Raw genomic sequence first — 6,968 nt, forward strand, 5'->3', positions numbered from 1 at the left:
TTATCCTCTCTCGGTTTATTGCTATGTCCACTTTAGTTTCTTTCCTGTTGCTAGATTTATTTTATCGCTTATTGACCATCAATAATCTTCACTCATCACCTGCTGCGCTGCCTAATCATCATGTGTTTCACATTATGTGTTGATTTTTCACTGTTCAGCGTCGGATTTTCTGTTTTTATGCCATAATTCACATCTAGTTCGTCGCTCCGTTCTAGTTCGTCGCCCCGTAGCGGGACATATCCCGCTACTCCTGTTTCAGAGTTTTGTGCAATGTGCACGTTGTTTTTTTTTGTTTTTTTTTTACCCCCTAAGGTGCAGGGCGTATCGATGGGGAAAAGGCAGACTGACATAAACCTTTTAAAACAACGGAAACCATTTCGGTATTTTGATTATTGAAATTTAAAAGTGCTGTGGTACGGCTGTTCTATCACACCCATTTCATACCGGACCGCTTACAGCACCGGTGTTAACGCTATAAAATGAACGCTCTCTACCGTGGTATCACCCATGGAGGGAATTTCTTTATTTAAATGGGTTCATTTTTCAGAGAGATGCAAAGTGAGGGTATCGTGATTTTAGTAATTACATGTTTATAAGAGCGATTTTATGTTGTCCTTCCATGGAAGCGGGCAACATCCAGACGGACAATAAAACACTTTTTAATATAAGTTGCTGCTTTGACATGATCTCAGAACTGCCAAAACATATGTACAAAAATCCTCAATAAAACATCACTGGGTGAGACAAACTCCATCTTCTTTCATATCGCATTTGATTTAACCGCCGAACCGAATGCATGCGCTTCTTTTCTACAAACCGTTTTTACAGTCATTGGTCAAGAACACGGGAGCTAGAATTCTGATTGGCAGACATCTTTGTCTATTATCTACAGTTTAGTTGAGGTGGGCCGTTTGGTCCAATGCTCGCTTTGCTTGAAAGTCTGGCCCCCAGACGGAGCTCTTTACGCCTAAGTTTTCAGAACTACTTATTTTAATTGTAAGTAGTTCTTTAAATGTCCTGTGAGATGATACACTTACCCATGTATCCATAACTACCGGAACTTTCAATATCCAGCAAGTTATTTTCGCAATTTACCGTCTATTAATCGAGTGCCCCCCGGATTGATTACACTCTCTGCAGCTACAGCTGTGAAGTTGCCGTATTAACCCGATATTTGCTGGAAAGTGCAACGTCTCCCCTTTCAGAAACCGTTGGAATTTTTCAGATAGCGCTACGTGTGGCGGAATTACGGTACTGCAAATTTAGATGTGTTGCCGTCGACACGTTCTGGTCTACAAGGGTTTTAAGCCCGTAGACTACAGTTTGGTTGAGGCGGACCGTTTGGTCAAAAGCCGGAAATCCGTCCCCCGGCCGGAACTCTTTACGCCCTGATCCTTTAAAGCTTATTCTTTCATGGGCTTGAGAAACGACCCGGTCAACGGAAGAGGAGTCCTGCGAAAGCAGAGAGCATTGCAGAGAAGCTGTAGCCTTCAGCTAGCTGCCTAGCCTCCACCTCGGCGTTATGTTGCTTAGCAGCCGTGACACAACATGATTTAAACAATGTTTGTAGGCGAGAATGTAGATGTATAAATCTTACATTTCTGCTCGGTTCATCAGTGCATGACCTAATTGCAATATCTATCCGACGTTTTCAGAGACATCTGCTCCTGCTGTATTAACACCCAGCTTCCCTCGCCTGCTGCCAGCTGGTCCAGGTTTAGTAGTATACCACAGGCGAACACCTGACTCATTTAGGCTTTCCCAAATGACAGTTAAACACAGATATTAATTCAAGTAACATCTAGTTATAATAGTTTGGTTCACTAAAATATTTCATTTTAGTGAACCAAACTAAAATGAGCAAATCGGTTTGACTGATTAAAGTTAAGCCTAAAAACACAATAGTTTGATTAAACTGTATTGTCTTACCCGAGATTTGGAGTATTTGAAAAGGGATACTTTGCTTACATTCCTTGTGTAAATGTGCTATACGTGTTTAAACATTTTAGAATCAGACTAACAGATTTTGTAAATATGCAACAGCCTTTATTACAAAATGTGAAGAGTAATAGAGAAATCAGGAGGAAAAAAAAAAAACCATATTCCAAGCCTGTTTTTTTTCCTTCGCGGATGTGTGATACACGTCACGTTTGCTAAGCAACATAACGCCACGGTAGAGGCTAAGCAGCTAGCTGAAAGCTACAGCTTCTCTCTTCTGGTCATCGAGGACCCAAAGATGCAAAACCTGACTTTGGACACAGCTGTTCCTTGTTCGACTCCCCCTAGTGGTCTGGATCACTTCTGTTTTCAGCATTTTTTGTTGGCATCAATTTTTGTTGCATGTGTTTTTCTCGTCTTTGCTGGGTGTTTGTACCTGTTGGAAACCGTAAAATACAGTGGTGAATGTAAATATACCTTAAAATACTGGTGTGTAGGTTCCAGTATTTTTACTGTAAATTTAGTTTTACTACTTTTTAAAGTAGTCGTAGTTTTGCGATAGAACATTAATACCTAGCCCAGTGTTAAGCTTAGAAGTGCTACAATTGGTGCGGTTCTAAAATGCATAATATACATTAATCAGAACTTCACATAACACAAAAGAGGATGCGATAAGTAACCGTCAGAACATAATTTTTATTTAAAGGCACCACTATGCCTCAAACCACATATATTTCCAGTATATTCAAACATTCAAAACGAATAACACAAAACCATTCCTCAGAGAACTGGTAAAAGATAGGCCTTCAAAGTCAATATATAGTTTCACTAACACAGGAATAAAAATTGAAGACTTTCAGTTTACAGCGACATAAACTGGGTTTAACTCATTTCTACAATCTTATGAACATAAAAACACAGTTCTTAAAGAAATATCCATACTTTGGGTATCACTAAGCAAATCAATGAAAAAGGACTTCCAAAATCTAAAATTCAACATGGCTGAAATAATGTGGAATTCTAGAATTAACAGGGTTTTAAAATGTGAACTATCAAGAGTCCAAGTGGCACTTACTTTATTAAATGCAGATGAAGGCACCGTCCAACATGGAAAAATGTTGGACGGTGCCTAATAATAGGATCTAAATTGTAGATCCTATTATCTAGGATCTACAATTTAGATCCTAAATAATATGGAAACAGAAAGATTTAAAAGAAAAGAAAAGGACAACAACTAATCTGAATGAGATGCCACTCAAAGTCCATCAGGTTTTTGATGACGGTGGAAACCTGAACATTGACAGTCACTTTTTATTTTGAATGGTGTTTCCTGTCTTTTTGGGTACCATCTTCCCATGACCGGCTTTTGTGCCCCTTTCTGGGTTAATCCCAATGAAGCGACTAAAAAATACAATCAAAATGGGAAAATTCCTGAGAATATAAATAGCGTGGCATTCTGAATACAGCTGGTACAATATGTAAATAAAGCTGTTTTTAATTATGTAAAGAGAAAACATCACCACCTTCATCAAATGTTAGAATGTAGAAGATGTAGATGTAGAAGATGGACAACGCTGTCCTGTCTGGAATGTTGGCTGGACCCTCTCAAAGACAATATGGCCTTCAATACTGACCATGCAAAAAACTGCTTGCCACAGGGACTGTAATAAACCAAGTCCTTAATCGGAAAAACATAAAACAAATCCTCTCGTTGATACAGTATGTATTTAAATGATCATCATAATAAAGAGTGTCCACTCTACCAGGTAAAGTAAAAGCAAGGATCTTAAACTCCTCAATTGTTATGCAAGTCTCATCAATGTTGAAAACTGTAGACTGGATTAATATACAGAAGTTGTAGAGGAATTCATGGTACTTTGCACTGAAGGTGAATTGTGCTTTCAAAGTTCATCAAAAGCTAGCTTGGATTATCTTTTGATCACTGATTGTGAAGTGTCTTTGGTGCTGCTCTTGTTTTCACCAACATGCAGAAGGAAGGGCTGTCCTGGTTCCACGGCAATGAGGAAGGCTTCAACACTGGCTTGCATCTTTGACATAATGATGACAAATAATAAAAATGATTAAATATATTTAGCAGCACTGCTACATTCAGATAGCAAACAAAGCCAATGAGAAAGTGCTTCTACAGTAGGATCATTAGAATAACCACATACCTGCACATATCTGAAAACATGGTCCACAGTTTGACATGAGCCGTTTTGGATTCTTCTTGTGGCCTTTGGATGTAGGACGAAGCACATGAACCAACAGAAGAATGCCTGGTTTTCCCAACCTGGAAGAACTACAGGATAAATAGCAGACACATTAGGATAATAAATAAAGATTTTAAAGAGAAGTGAGAAAAACTGACCAGACCCACCAAAATACTTTGTCCACCCGGTTTACCCTGGAGAGCATTTTTCACCAACTACAACATGAAGCATAAAAATGTCAGAAATAATTACCATGAACACAACTCAGACATTAGGCATTATAGAAATTAGGCAGCTTATAAAAACAATCTGGTCAGCATTTCTTCTGCCAACCTGTCAGAAGAAATGTGTTGAAGTCATCATAACACGCTTCAGTCACCAACATGACGTACTAATGAAGAAAAAAAGAGGCAGCCAATATGTCATTGTTTATTATCATTATTATTTATAAAGACAAAAACATTTTGGCTTAGCTTCGATCGCATAGATCAAACCACCGGTCCAGCACAGCCACTCTCCCCATTATGCCGTCTATAGCCGAAAACGTCAAGAAAACAACTCCGCAGCTAAATAATGTTAACTCAAACTGCCTTTCTGACAGTTTTAATGTTTGTTTAACCACCAGACACCCCGTGCTACACCTGCTTGGCTAGCTTTAGCTGCTAACAAAAATAATAAACCAAGGGTGCTCACGTTCAGTCCTCAAGAGCTACCGTCCTGCAACTTTTTGATGCATATTTACTCCAACAGACCTGCTAACCAGCCTTTCATTTGATTCGGGTGTGTTAATTGGCACAGGAAAGCATCTGAAAGTTGCAGGATGGCACCTCTCAAGGACTGGACTTGAGCACCTCTGTACTGAACAGTCGTACCGCAATATCCAAACAAATAAACTTACGTTAAGCATAAGTTGATACTCTTACGCAAACAGAAAGTTAATGCATTCTTAAAAAAGAATCATAATCAAAAACATGATGGTCTTAACATGGAACTTACCTTGTTTTTTTGTTTTTTAATAGATCTTTATTGAGATATAGAATAGATAACAGTACAAACACAGCATACATTGTGGTATAATGTCCGCCAGGGAGTTACAAACATTGAGACAATACATCACCATAACATTACATAAATACATTAAAGACAGAACAAAAAGAGCATGTTTAAATAGTTTTTGGGAACTTACCTTGTTATGATAAGATCCAGGCAAGATGCTGTCTCCAAGCAAACACGTGAAGTAACAGATAAGTTGCTATTGTGGGAGCAACTCTTGTCAAACACCATCTCTTTACGGAAACTGACAAACCTATCTTTGAATTTGACTAAACAAGTGTTTAATTAACATTGTATTTTTAACATACAACACCAACACTGGTGATCTAACATTTTTGATTATGCTCTGTAGATTTCGATTCATTCCCTAAAAGACTTGTTATGGAAAGTATTTTTTTCTTTCCGTTTAATATTATCTTTAAATGCTGGTTCTCTAAGATGCAAATACAAGTAAAATGTCTTGCCTAGGAGAAACACTGTATTGTACAATTATTTTGCGGTAGTTTACTGCCAGTTGTCAGTCTTGATTGTGACAAGAGAAGAAAACATCAAATTGACAATATCCTACCGTATTTTGGAATAACAGTATGTTACTGCTGGAATTCCGTCGTAAATTTACAGCCATTTCTAAGAGTGTGGTAAATAAATACAGTCTGCCCTAAAAGCATTTTTTAAAGTAGAAGCTTTGTTACTGAAATCTACTGCCGAACCTCCACTTTCTACTATAGAGGACATGGAGTCTTGACAAAAGTTCAGTCTGGAAGACTCTAGTCGCACCTGCCTCATCAATCAGCGCCTCCCTCTCTGCAACCTGGACCTATCAGCGCCGGTCCAAGCCTCGCTCCAGCCAAAAGTTCAAAAGTTGTCAGTTCAAAAGGACCTTCACCCATGGTCTCCTCTGCTCATCAGCTGCGATCAAACCACCTCCGCCCCATCTCCACCTTCTGCTCCTGGCTCTCAGGCCTCATTTTCCTCCGACCGCCTCCAGTACAGGCCCCGGGGGTCTATATTCCTATGCTGCATCAGGAATGTTCATCGAGCTTATCGAAGTCCAGCTCGACGTCCCCTGCCGGGGCCTGAACGCCAAAGGACTTTGTTTATTTTCATGTTCATTTTGTCATTACTTTTAATCGATTTCTTTCTCCGTTTGAGTCTCTCCAGATTGAAATAGCTGTTCACCATAATCAGAGTAGAGGCCTACTTTCCAAATTTTATATTTTACTTTTAGGCTCAAAAGAAAATAGTATCTCATATTTACAAGCATGGAAAACTGATCTGCAAACGGAAATCACTGAGGATGAATGGAATAACTCGTGTCTAATGGCACCAACGCAAACTTTTAACACAAGGTTTAGACTATTACCTTGTATGGGTTTTTTTGGGTGGTGGGAGGGATTGCACTGTATGTTTCTTAATTTTCATCTTTTTTTGTTTTTTATTCATGTTTTTTAGTTTTTTGTATGTCTGTAAAGCATAAATATGGAAGTAATTATGTGCCATCAGAATTTGAATAAAAAATGCATCTGAAATTTGAATGTTGTATATTTGTTCTTACTTTTTCAATTTAAAAATTAATTCAGAATATATTTTTGACCTAAAAAAAATTTCAGTGTCATTATTTGTACATGTATGCAAATTTCATTTGTTAAAAAAAATTCACATTCCTATTTCAGAGATCAAATTTTCAATATATATATTTTTTCAGTGTTAAAAAAATTCAACATATAAAAAAATTAAACTTTTAAAAATTCAAATGCAATATTT

At 38.0% G+C, this 6,968-nt stretch overlaps 1 protein-coding gene and 1 long non-coding RNA gene across 8 annotated transcripts in view; one reads left to right on the forward strand and one right to left on the reverse strand.

Moving 5' to 3' along the window:
• Nucleotides 1-6,968, forward strand: part of LOC103482413 (E3 ubiquitin-protein ligase HECW1) — a 128,421-nt gene that overhangs the window by 84,673 nt on the left and 36,780 nt on the right. The gene's annotated exons all lie outside the window — the stretch shown is intronic.
• On the reverse strand, nt 3,216-4,520 carry LOC103482411 (uncharacterized). The gene is made up of 3 exons (XR_536463.2): nt 4,319-4,520; nt 4,113-4,231; nt 3,216-3,986 (listed from the first exon to the last, which is right to left on the reverse strand). It is a non-coding gene; the product is annotated as an uncharacterized LOC103482411 (long non-coding RNA).

This window comes from Poecilia reticulata, linkage group LG20, assembly GCF_000633615.1.
Source record: "Poecilia reticulata strain Guanapo linkage group LG20, Guppy_female_1.0+MT, whole genome shotgun sequence".
Taxonomy (NCBI): domain Eukaryota; kingdom Metazoa; phylum Chordata; class Actinopteri; order Cyprinodontiformes; family Poeciliidae; genus Poecilia; species Poecilia reticulata.